The 12,664-nt window shown below is 36.5% G+C and overlaps 1 long non-coding RNA gene across 1 annotated transcript in view; it reads right to left on the bottom strand.

The window, feature by feature from the left end:
* LOC134737463 (uncharacterized) overlaps positions 1 to 12,664 on the bottom strand; it is a 232,644-nt gene that overhangs the window by 170,614 nt on the left and 49,366 nt on the right. Inside the window, exon 2 of the long non-coding RNA XR_010122388.1 lies at positions 10,693 to 10,850. This is a non-coding gene — a long non-coding RNA (uncharacterized lncRNA). The remainder of the gene's footprint in view (positions 1 to 10,692; positions 10,851 to 12,664) is intronic.

The following is a 12,664-nucleotide window of genomic DNA, read 5'->3' as shown; positions in this document are numbered from 1 at the left end:
AAAAAATTTTAAAGAAAATATAGAATATATTTGCAAATATGGGCAGGCAAAGCCTTATTAAAAGTCTTAACTGTTGAAGAAAAATTATAAATTACACTTTATCAAAATTAGATATTTCTATTCAATAGAAAATACTATTAAGAAAATAAAAAGACCTATCACAAACTGGGAGAAAACATGCAATACAGATATATGACAAAGGAACTTGCCTAAAATATATTTTAGAAGTTTCTATAATTCAATAATTAAAAAGTCAAACAACCTAATTTTGTAAATGGGTAAACCCTTAACAGACATTTCACAAAGAAAGATATATGAATGACCAATAGACATATGAAATCTGCTCAATATCACTTTTCATTGCTCGATATTTTGTCACATAGGGAAAAAATATCATTATTCATTAGGGAAATGTAAATCAAAACCACAAGGAGATAGTTCACATCTTCAAAGATAACTAATTTTTTTTTTTTTTGAGACAGGATCTCAATCTGCTGCTCAGGCTGGAGCGCAGTGACACAATCATAGCTCACAGCAGCCTTGAACTCCTAGGCTCAACTATCCTCCTGCCTCAGCCTCCCAAGTAGCTAGGTTATGTGCACATGCTGCCATGCCTAACTAATTTAAAAAGATATGGTCTTGTTATGCTTCCCAGACTGGTATCAAACTCTTCGGCTCAAGCAATCCTCCTTCCTTGGCCTCCCCAAATGCTGGGATTACCAACATGACACCTCACCAAGCCCTCAAATTTTAAAAATTTAAAATACAATTTTTGGTGAAAATGTGGGGCAACTGGAACCCTCATATTTGGTTGAGTGATATTATAAAATAATCAATCATTTTTGGAAAATATTTAGAAATTTGTTATAAAGTTAAACATATACCTACCCAAATTATGTAGCAATTTTGCTCCTACATATTTATCAGAGAAATAAAAACATACTTTTGCAATAATACTTGTACAAGAATGTTTATAGAAATGATATTATTTATAACCTCAAATTGGAAACATCCTTAAGGCTCCTGCAAGTGAATGGATAAAAACATTGTGGATTCATATACTCTAGTGCTACTCAACAATAAAAAAGAACACCTAAGGATGTAACAATAAGGTAGATGAATCTCAAAAACACTATGCTATATAAAAGAGGATTACCACAGGAGTATACAATATATCATTATTATTATAGCAAAACTAAGCCAAAGTAAAAGAAATTGAAGTGTAGTTGCCTGGTGGGCAAGGGAAGATGTTGACTGGAAAGAGGCATGGAGATAGTTTCTTGAGTGATGGAAATGTTCTGTATCTTGACTGGGGTGGTGGTTACACAGATGTATAAATTTGACAAAACCCACTAAACTATACTCTTAAAAATCCATATATTTTATTGATATGTAAATTATACCTCAATAAAAGGTTTTCTTGGGGGAGGAAGCACATGTGTCAGATAATATGGAGGTCAGTATAATGAATAAATAGTGAATAAAACAAATACAGTCTCTACTTTCATATACCAAGTTCAAGCCCATGATCAGGACAGTAAACACAGCATAAATGTGCCCATAATACAAGTTCCAGGTACACTCTTAGAGGAAAAAAAAAACCTGTAGTTTAAATTCTCCCTTCTCATTATTTTCCCAATTCAAAGTGAACCACTTCACAGGATGTTTAAAAATGTCACAATTCTGCCTTTGGAAAAACCAAGAAGTTGGGTGTGCCTTTGCCGTCTTACTCAGAGAAAATTTACATCTGAACATAATCATCTATCAATTTATTCTAGATAATTTTGTTTTAAATAATACTATTAACAAGGTTATCAGTAGTCCTGTACACATTAAGAAATGCCAAATCCAGTCCAAATCCATTTTTATAGTTTCTCTTAAAGCATGATGTCACGAGGGTTTGACCTTCACAGAGATTTCTGTCTCGGCTTCTATTCACTTGTGAGCCACAGATTGCCTCAGTTAATAAGTATTTGAAGTGACAAGAGTACACTTAAGTCTGGACATATTTAGAAATGCAGTGCTTTATTAAAAGATATGCGGCTAACCAGCAGTATCTGAGTCCAAATTTAAGGATTTATCCCTGGCACAAGCCATTTGTCCTACCCCTAGAGCAAGGATACCTCTAACAGTTACTAGGTACTAAAAGACCCACCTAGAATATGAAAACTGCTTGGGAAAACTGTGGCATAAAAATCTCAGCTACAAATGGAGGTACAGCTTATTACCAGCTGTTCTGAGAAATTCCATGGTCTAGAGTTGACCTCATACTCACTTTTCTGTTTATGTCTTACCTAATGTGTTGACCAGTAGAGTGGCTGTCCCTCTTCGATGTATTAGCCACAAAATGGGTTTAGCTATGCAGTGTAAATATTCTGTCTAAGAAATTTATAAAAGCAGAGTAGTGGGGCAATAAACCTGTTTTTGCATATTGGATAATAGTTGTTATAAAAATTCTATAAAGAACTTTAACTATTCTAACTCAGACTAATTCTAACCTACCCCTCAGACTGAAAAATAACACCCTCATCTCTGCACACATACAAAAATAATTAAAACCATACATAAATATATATTTTCCTAAAGAAACTGCCTGAAATATGCACTCAGCAAGAGTCATCAGAACTCTTAGCTTTTAAAGTAAAATATATATATATCTGAGTTACTTCAAGCTTTTTCCACAAGCAATGGTTGTGTAATTCCTGTACATTTCTTTAACTGAATGGGCTCGGGACAGTTATCCAAAGATAAGATTTACCTGAAAGGTAAATTTAAGTTTGTATGCCCTCCATTGCTTGCAGTTTATAAAAAACAATTGTTTATGGTTTGGTTTGGTCTGGTTTCTTTTATTTTCTTTTTACTTCACCCCATCAATGTTTGGCACAAAAAAAAAAAAAAAAAAAACAGGAAAAAATGAAGACCACATTTTTAGTTAGTGTACCCTATTACTGAAAAATAAATAAATTAGATTTCCTTGAAAAACACTTCGTTCTCTGCTGAGAAGTTTTCTATTTAATGAAAACTTCATTTTTAGTTTTAACATCAGAACTTTACATCAGCTGAAAAAACAGAAAAGGAAAGAAATCTTCATTGTGTTTGCTTTGGATACGTTTTTTTTCTAAACAATGGTCACTCACTCAGTATATCAAGGGGATAAGGAATGATATTTTCTCATTTTAAATATTGCCTCTGGGGAACAGCATCATGTATTGGAAACAATGGGACTTTGAAATGAGAAATAAATTCAAACTCTGAGTCTTCCCTTCAAGCAACTATATGTTTTTGTCAGATTCTATCACTTTTCTAGGTTTCAGGCCTCTCCTATGTTAAATCAAGATAATTATACCCAGGCCGGGCGCGGTGGCTCACGCTTGTAATCCCAGCACTTTGGGAGGCCGAGGCGGGCGGGTCACGAGGTCAGGAGATCGAGACCACGGTGAAACCCCGTCTCTACTAAAAAATACAAAAAATTAGCCGGGCGCGGTGGCGGGCGCCTGTAGTCCCAGCTACTCGGAGGCTGAGGCAGGAGAATGGCGTGAACCCGGGAGGCGGAGCTTGCAGTGAGCCAAGATTGCGCCACTGCACTCCAGCCCGGGCGACAGAGCGAGACTCTGTCTCAAAAAAAAAAAAAAAAAAAAAAAAGATAATTATACCCAACAAAATTGCTGTGATAAAGAGACTCAAAAGAATTCTGCCTCAGACAGTAGCGAGTTTTATGATAATGAAATTTTCATTTATGGTCTACTCATGCTTTTATTTTTTATCTATAAATTTTTAGAATTTTTTAAACCTTCAGTCCTAAAAATTTCAAATTATTATAAAGATAATAGATCAGTATTTTCATTACCATCTTTAGATTTCACTGAAGACATACTTAGATAGTTACCTAGCTGACCCAGAATCATTCATCCTAACCCTGAATTGAACAATATTTTTATTCATAAGTTTCAAACATCTTACAATGGAGCCTTGGGCTACAAAATTCTAGGGAGGAGAGCCCTAAAACAGGAACTAAATCAATTCTTAAGAAATTAATTGAGATCAGGAAGGACCTAGAAAGACTGAATTTTATTCTTAATGATGTAGGATTTTCGGGGGGTGTGGGGGGTTCCGTCTTGCTTTGCCATGCAATAGAGATTTAAAATAAACCTTGAAAAGTATGGAACTGGCCAACTTTCTTGAATGACTTCTCCAGGATAGATTGCAAGAATCTGGCTTGCTGAGCAAATAAGAACTGCATTTCCGGGACACTTGCACAGCAAATTTTACTGAGCAAAACGTTGAATGCAATAGAAGGTAAAAAAAAAAAAAAAAAAAGTAGTTCAAAAACCAATAGATTTTACAAAATCTGGCAAAACTCTCTTCCCATGGAAGTTGTGCTATACGTTTACGTGTAGTAACGATTATTGTAGTGCACTCTAAAAAAATTCTTAGAATTACATGCATCAAATTCAGAACACGTTAGCCCTCAGCTTCTGTGTTCTTCCTTCTGGTTTACAGAGCTCCCTAAGGCCTTAGCTCACAGTGATCTCCCTGTTTCCATAACTACCATAATATTGATTCTGATGAACACAAACCTTTATAGTTCCTCAAATCAACAACTCTAACAGATGTTCCCCCTGGACCCTATTCTTTTCTTTCCAAATAAGGATAGACATCTTCACATTCCAATCACATAAATTTTTTAAAAAATAAAAATAAATCTCTGCTGCCATAATAATCTAGTCAACAATTTAAACAAATTCATTGATTTTCAGCCTGAGGAGACAGAGAAAGAGAGACAACGGCTGTGTTACCTCCTTTTACACACACATACATACCAGGGAGGAGTATGACAAGTTTAAAATGCTATATTTAATACTAACATTTGAAAAAGTATATCCAGTAATACACTTTAAAAGGTTTGAAAAGGTATATTTAATATTAAAATTTATTTGACTTGTTTGGTTGCGGTACTTAATTTTCTTTTGCTCTTGCAAATAACATTAAAGATGAAGGGTTTGTGGGGGTTTTCTAGTGTGAAAATATTGCACTAATTCAGTACTGAAGTTATATATTTTTTTAATGGTTAAAGAAGGTAATAAGTGAAGAGACTAGGAACCAAGTTTTAGTATTTGTATTAGTCCATTTTTACACTGCTGATAAAGACATATCCGAGACTGGGCAATTTACAAAAGAAAGAGGTTTAATGGACTTACAGTTCCATGTGGCTGCGGAGGCCTCATAATCATGGCAGAAGGTGAAAGGCATGTCTCACATGGCAGCAGACAAGACAGACAGCATGTGCAGGGAAACTCCCACTTTTAAAACCATCAGATCTCATGAGACTTATCACAAAAACAGCACGGGAAAGATCCACGATTCAATTACCTCCCACCAGGTCCCTCCCACAATTCACATGTGGGAATTACAGGAGCTACAAGATGAGATTTGGGTGGGGACACAGAGCCAAACCATATCAGTATTCTATTTTCTATTGAATAGACACAAAATACATTTAAAAGTACTAATGGGATAACATCAACCTAGGCATATGTTTTTTAATCAGATTAGTCTTTTTACTTTAGAACATCTACTTATAAAGTGGTGTAATAAATTTTTACACCTAATATATAAAAACTATTAAAGAAAAATCATATAACTTTTTGAAAAACATTAATCTTTGTGTATTTGGTACACAGGAAAATCAGAATGATTATATCAGTCCTATAATATAAACTGTGCCAAAATTGACTTTATCAACTCTGTATATTTGAAGGCAATTTACTCCAGATTGCTTTAATGTCATAATAATGGCAAAAGTCTAATTTCTAGATTCCAGTCTCCAATGTGAAAATAAGCCACTTCAAGCTAGCTTAGTTTTCTATTTCAATTAGTTCTAGTCACAAAATAAAAATAAACTCACATTGATTCAGATTTTTATGGAATGAAATATTAGTCTCAGTATGTTTTTTATTTTTTAGGTACAAGTTGAATGCACATAAAGAATTATTGGTGACCAAGGTCGTGGCATACAGTATTATGTTCAGCTGTCCTTGGACTGGCAAACAGTGTTGGTTGAGTGTTTAATACTAGGAAGATGTAAGTGTGGAAAGCAAAATTTAAAACTGTCTGTGTTAGCAGTGTCTGGGAGCTCAACTTATACCACTTGGGCCATGAGTCTCTTCATTTCTTGAGTCCACTTTCCTTTGCATTAGCCTCATTTTCAGATTCTGAATAGTGACCCCTGACAGCTCCAGGTTTACACTATTCTTATTGACAGCAACCCCAGGGGAACAGGGAACCCCTATTTTCAGTTGCACAAGGAAGTCCTGAGATTAGCTCTGGTTGGACTGACTTGGGTCACATGTGCCTCACTGAATGAATCATTGCGGCTAGGGAAGTGGATTCTGCTGAATAGTCAGGCCTCAGTCATGTGCCCACCACTGGAAGTTTTTTAAGTTAGTGTTTGCATAATATATCTTTTGTCCAAACACAAAAACAAAAACCAAAAAAACACAAAACTGCCTGTGTTTTAGCTCATTAATTAAAATTAAAAATCTTTAATCTAAATTTTTCATGTTAATGCAAATTTTTAAAATCTTAAGTCTATTTAAAATAAAAATGGCAAAATTTATCATTTTAAAAAACATAGCTGATTTTTTAAAACAATTCAAACTTCTGATAAGTCAAACAAACACTATTATGGGTTTAATTGTGTCTTTCAGAAATTCATATGTTGAAGAAATTCCCAGCACCTCAGAATGTAAAATTATTTGGAGGTAGGGCCACTGCAGACATACTTAGTTAAAGTAAGATTATATAGGAGTAGGGTGGGTTTCTAATCCAATTTGACTGATGTGTCTTTATAAAACAGGAAAATTTGGACACAGGAACACACACAGAAATAATAACATCTGAAGAAGGAGGCAGAGATCAAGGTGATGCTTCTTCAAGTCAAGGGACAAGACTAAAGATTGCCGGAAAACCACCAGAAGCTTGGAGAAAGGCATGGGACAGAGTCTCCATGAGAGCCCTCAGAAGGAACCAACCTGGCCAACAACTTGACTGCAGACTTCTAGACTCCAGAACTGTGAAACAATCCATTTCTGTTGTTTAAGCCTTCCATCTGTGGTCCTTTATTACAGCAACTTAGAAAACTAATACAAATGCCTAACTAGCAAATTACTGCTAGGTGTTTAAGCAACTTTCGTAAATTGAATGAACCAAATATAAATGTAAATCAGTTTTTCTTAAATATACAAATAAAATTCTCCTACACATTTTAAATTAAAATTTTGACAGAGCCAAAATTATGTCTGTGTTTCTGATCTTTTATACTCTGTCAAATAGTTCATATATCTTAATCAGTATAGATTCTCATTATCATGATTATTTTAAATGTTTAAAAACCAAAATATTGGGCCAGACACAGTGGCTCACACCTGTAATCCCAGCACTTTGGAAGGCCAAGGCAGGCAAATCACAAGGTCAGGAGATTGAGACCATCCTGGCCAACACGGTAAAACCCCGTCTCTACTAAAAATACAAAAATTAGCTGGGCGTGGTAATTCCAGCTGTAATTCCAGCTACTCAGGAGGCTGAGGCAGGAGAATCGCCTGAACTAGGGAGTCGGAGTTTGCAGGGAGCCGAGATCGTGCCACAGCACTCTAGCACTCTAGCCTGGTGACAGAAAGAGACTTTGTCAAAAAAAAAAAAAAAAAAAAAGATTTTATGAGATTATTCTACTTCATCAAATCTTTACTTTTTTCCCTAAATTTAAGTGTCTATGCTTACTTGACCAAAAAGAATGTCTTAATTTGATCTGCTATAAGAAAATACCTAAGAATAGGTATGTTATAAATAATGGAAATTTATTTCTCACAGTTCTGAAGGCTGGGAAGTTTAATAACAAGGCACCAGCAAGTTTGGTTTCTAGTGAGGGCTCAGTGTCTGCTTCCAAGATGGAGCCATGAACACTGCTTCCTCACATGGCAGAGGGATGAAAGGGCAAAAAAGGGATTGAGTTAGTCCCCTTCAGCACTTTTAAAAAGCATTAATCCATTCATGAGGGTGGAGCCCTTATGACCTCATCATCTCCTAAAGGCCACACCTCTTAATACTGCTGCATTGGGGATTAAGTTTCAACATGAATTTTGGAGGGGACACAAACATTCTAACCATAGCCAGGAGTATATTTGTTACCTCAGATCAGTTATTGTTATTATGATCTTTTTTCATAACATTTAATTATCTGAGTTGATGAGATTATGTACCCCCAAGCCAGGGTTGTAAATAAACATTTCACTCCTTGTTGAGTTCTGAATCTTTATTTTTCCCTTAGCTGTTATTCTATTCTTCAGCCTTCAGCCACTATTCTACATTAACTTTATTGACAACAGAGTCCTATCTGATAAGGTATGTGGTTTGCAGGAATCAGCTTGTTACCAGATGGGTTTGGGAGGATGCTCATGAGGATACCTTTACACCACCTACCCCACTCCCAGACAGCTGAACACATACTCGATCAGTTGACTGAATCCTAACCCACTAAGTGGGCCTGACCCCATCCATTCACTATGAAAAATCACAGAAGTAAGCAAGACTCAGCTTCTCCCTTCCCAAATATTCTCATCCTGAATCAGACATGGGTTCATTTTCAAGTCTCAATCCAGAACAATAATAATAAAAATACAGAGGCAATATCTCCAACAGGGGAACGGTGATCAAGGGAAAGAGAAGGGTGAGCTGATAAATAAGAGATAAGGACATGAAGAATCAATCATATGGGGACCTGTAGGCCAGTGTGAGGAGGTGGACTTGGAGTGGAGCCAGCAAGTGAAGCCACCGAAGGGCTTAGACTGAGGAGTGAAGTGGTCTGACTTACAGTTTTAAAAGATGATTCTGCTCTACTGCCCTGCACTAAGTCAGCTAGACAGTCAGCAAAGGATGCATACTAGAGATGAGTAATTGTCACTGCAGAGAGTTACAGAATTCTGCAAGGATCTAACTGTTCCACAGGCTGAGGCTGGAACAAAATTTGAAACGGAGAAAGTCATGAGGGGAACTAAGGAAGTGTCTGAGGCATTAGTTTATTTTACAACCATATATTTGAAACACCCCAATACATGTGATGGTTATTAAACACTGACCCTTCACTCTAAAAATAGCATCTGTCTGTAGGGTTCACCTGTTTAGATATAAATTTTATTAGGAAGATCTCAAGTAGCAGTTTGGAGTGTGAAAAATTTTGATGACAAGGGAACTAAAATTATTAAGGCTTACACTAAGGCAATGGCAGAAAATAGAAAGGGGTACAGATCCGAAGTTTCTTCGGAAGATAAAATTGATAAGCTAGAGAACAAGTGCACATAGGAGAGACACAGCATATCTTAGGATAGTGTTTCTCAGACATTTTTACTGTAAAAAGAAATGCATTCTATAACAAAAGACCTTCCCTCTCCTGAGACTCCCCATACACAAACATACTCTTTAATCAACAAAATTTTACAAAATAATACATACCTTTGCTAAGTATTATTGCAATTTGTACCGTTGTATTTGCAATGGTCCCTAATTTTTTATATTCCATTGTTTCTATTTTAAAATATTGTCTGCGTAAATTGATTATATCACCACAGTTTGAAAAGCATTGATTTATGTTCATCCTAGCTTTCTAGCTTGGCAACAGAGAAATACTGATGAATAAATCATCAAGATGAGGAATACTAAAGAAGAAAGGAAGAGAATGTTTGCAAGCTAAGAGTCAGCATTGGATATATTAGGGAGTTTCACATATAATACTTCATTTAATGTTTATAAGCACCTAATTAAGAAATTGTTATTCCAATTTTAAAGATGAAAAAATAAGGCTCATAAAAAATAGTTTTCAAAAATATAGTACAGGCAGAAAATACAACTTAAAATAACTTTTTATATTACCCCTATTAAGATTAAATATTTTGCCAGGATCTCTTTTAACTAATATTAACTTTGCTTTATTTCTGAAAAGCTAAAACTACAGGTAAGTACTGTTATTAAACTTCTGGCTGTATCCACAGTCTATTTTCAGTAGTGCTTTATATATTTAGTTTATAAAATAAATTGTCTTTCTTTTCTTTGTGTAACAAACACTCTTTATATGGAATAAACCAAATTGTAAATCTGGTTGTCATGTGGTTGAGAGGAGAATAAGAGACCTTAACTGTTTTTTCTCTGCATTGTACTTTTTCATAAAATTTTTAAACTGTAAGAGACTGTAGAGATCATCTAGTGAAGACATCCAACTCCTTTATTTCACAGATGAGAAAACTGATCTCATCTATTTATTGGCAGAACTGGGTGTGTAGGAAACCCAAGTGAATCATGTGTCTGCCATTTAAAATTTTTAATTATTCAACTCCCCTCTGCAAACATTCTAGTTGCCCAGTTGCTTTTTCCAGAAAAAATTATCTCCCAAGTGTCCAGATCACACAATAGAACACAAAGAAAGATTTAAGCACAAGGCAGAGGAAAGGGTGGAGTTGTTAACATCCTCCTTCTTCCTACAGTGGGTTCAAAGCTTTTTTTTTTTTCACTCCTACTTCAGTACACACAGACTGAATTATCCACGTGTGGAAGCCACGCTATTTTATGTCCAGGTCCTACAGAAATTAGAAAATTGTTTCTCTCTTACTATGTTGATGATTAATAGCCAGCATACCAAGGACTTACCTTCCTCTTCACTTTTCTGTTTTCTTGTCCCTTCCAACTCTGTAAAACAGCCTTATATATGCTACTACATGTTCGTGCTCCTTACAGCTCTGTTTCCTCAGGACGTCCTTCTGGACACAGGGCCTCCTCCTGACTCTTTGCCATGGAACAGTGGAAAGCTACAGGGAGAGGGTCAGATAGAGGGATTCAGTCTAGGCCTTAGCAATTGCTTATGTACTTTGAATCCCAAATATTGGCAACTGTTTTCCAGTCAGTGCAGTAAATGGAGTTCAATTATTTTTGGCATTAAAAAAACTGTCCTAGACATGGTTCTGATCAAGCCCAGATGCACAGGGAACATAGCCCCTTTATTGGGGGGCACTGGGCCTGGATGGGACAGAGAGAGGAGTGTGTGCAGAGAGGGGAGTGTGTAGAAAGGGGTGTGTGCAGAGAGGAGAAGGGGATGCCATGCATACTAGGAGGCTGAGATAAGAGTGGAAAGGGCAGCTTTGTTCAGAAGCACCGAGTGGAGCTGAATGAGCATGTGACCCAAGCATGTATGGAGATGGTCTCTTCACCAATCTTACAGCAATTTAAACTCTTTGTTTCTGTGAGACAGGGTCTCACTCTCTCACTCTGGCTGGAGTGCAGTGGCATAATCATAACTCACTGAAGCCTCAAACTCCTGGGCTCAAGCGTTCCTCCTACCTCAGCCTCCAGAATAGCTGTAAACTCTTGAAATAAAGCCAGGGCAGCCCTAGGGCTGTGTTGATGCCCAACCCCCCTCTTGGCCTTTACAGGAAAGAAGCAGGTGTAAAAGATATGGGGCAGGCCTAACAGAGAGACCTCACAAGTATTTAACCCTTATCAAAATCAGAAGTGTCCACTTAAATATGGTTACCTGGGTTACAGGTTACAATAAGACAGGCATTTGAGATCTCAGACCCATTAAACGTGACAGAAACTCTCCTTGACCAAACTTTAGTCAGGCTTCTCTGAGGCCTCTTGTCAACTAAGCCTTCTCAGCCCAGTCTTAGCAAGAAATTCTGCTGTCATCCTCCCACCCTGATCACAATCTATATCTGGTTAAATTCCTTATTCCCTATCCTTGCTATCTTATCATCTTAGCCTGCCTTTACCAAGAATCCTGTTAAGGCAATTCAACAAGAATTTCCCTAACTTTAATGTCACCTCTGAGTAATTTTTTCATCCACTGACCCCTTTACTCTGCTCCTTGGCCCTAAATTCCCTCTTGTCCTCCTTGTATTCAGAGTTGAGCCTGTGAAAGTTGCCAGTATCAAAATGGAGTGACTCATGTCAAAACCCTAACAAAATGGAGGCAGGAAGCATAAGGAGGAGCTATTATGCACATATGACTGTAACAGGACTTATCACATGGCATTCCTCAAGACCAATGTTCCAGATTAGCCATCTGCACAAGAATACTTACCTAGCAAGGTTGTTTCTACCCATGAACAAACACCAACTCCTATAATGAGCTTCAGTGACCTATGACCTTTTTTCAAGGCTGCTTACATAGTCATCTTTACATGAAGACGAAGAAGCTTCAACCCCAAGGGTATGCCTATGACGCATCATAGGCTGCATATCCTAGATTGCAACACCCTGCATATTCCCAAATAAGCTCATTTGTACTGTGGGAAGAAAAACTGTCGTAGGTGTTTCCAAAAGTTTGTATACCTACAATATGTTACAATAGTTGGAAAAATCTAATATTGATGATGACTAATTTCAACTGGCTAATAGCCAACTATATTAGAGTTCTCCAGAAAAAAAAAACAGAACTAATAAAATGAAGGTGGGGGAAGGGATTGAGAGAGGTGTCTATGTATCTAGATATAGACAGACAGACAGACAGACAGATAGATAGATAGATAGATAGATACAGATAGGTGATAGAAAGATGATAGATAAATAGATAAGATAGGATAAATAGCTATATAGATATCTTTATAGATATATTCATGTCTAT

This window comes from Symphalangus syndactylus, chromosome 8, assembly GCF_028878055.3.
Source record: "Symphalangus syndactylus isolate Jambi chromosome 8, NHGRI_mSymSyn1-v2.1_pri, whole genome shotgun sequence".
Lineage (NCBI taxonomy): Eukaryota > Metazoa > Chordata > Mammalia > Primates > Hylobatidae > Symphalangus > Symphalangus syndactylus.
This window is presented reverse-complemented; position numbering and strand designations above follow the sequence as displayed.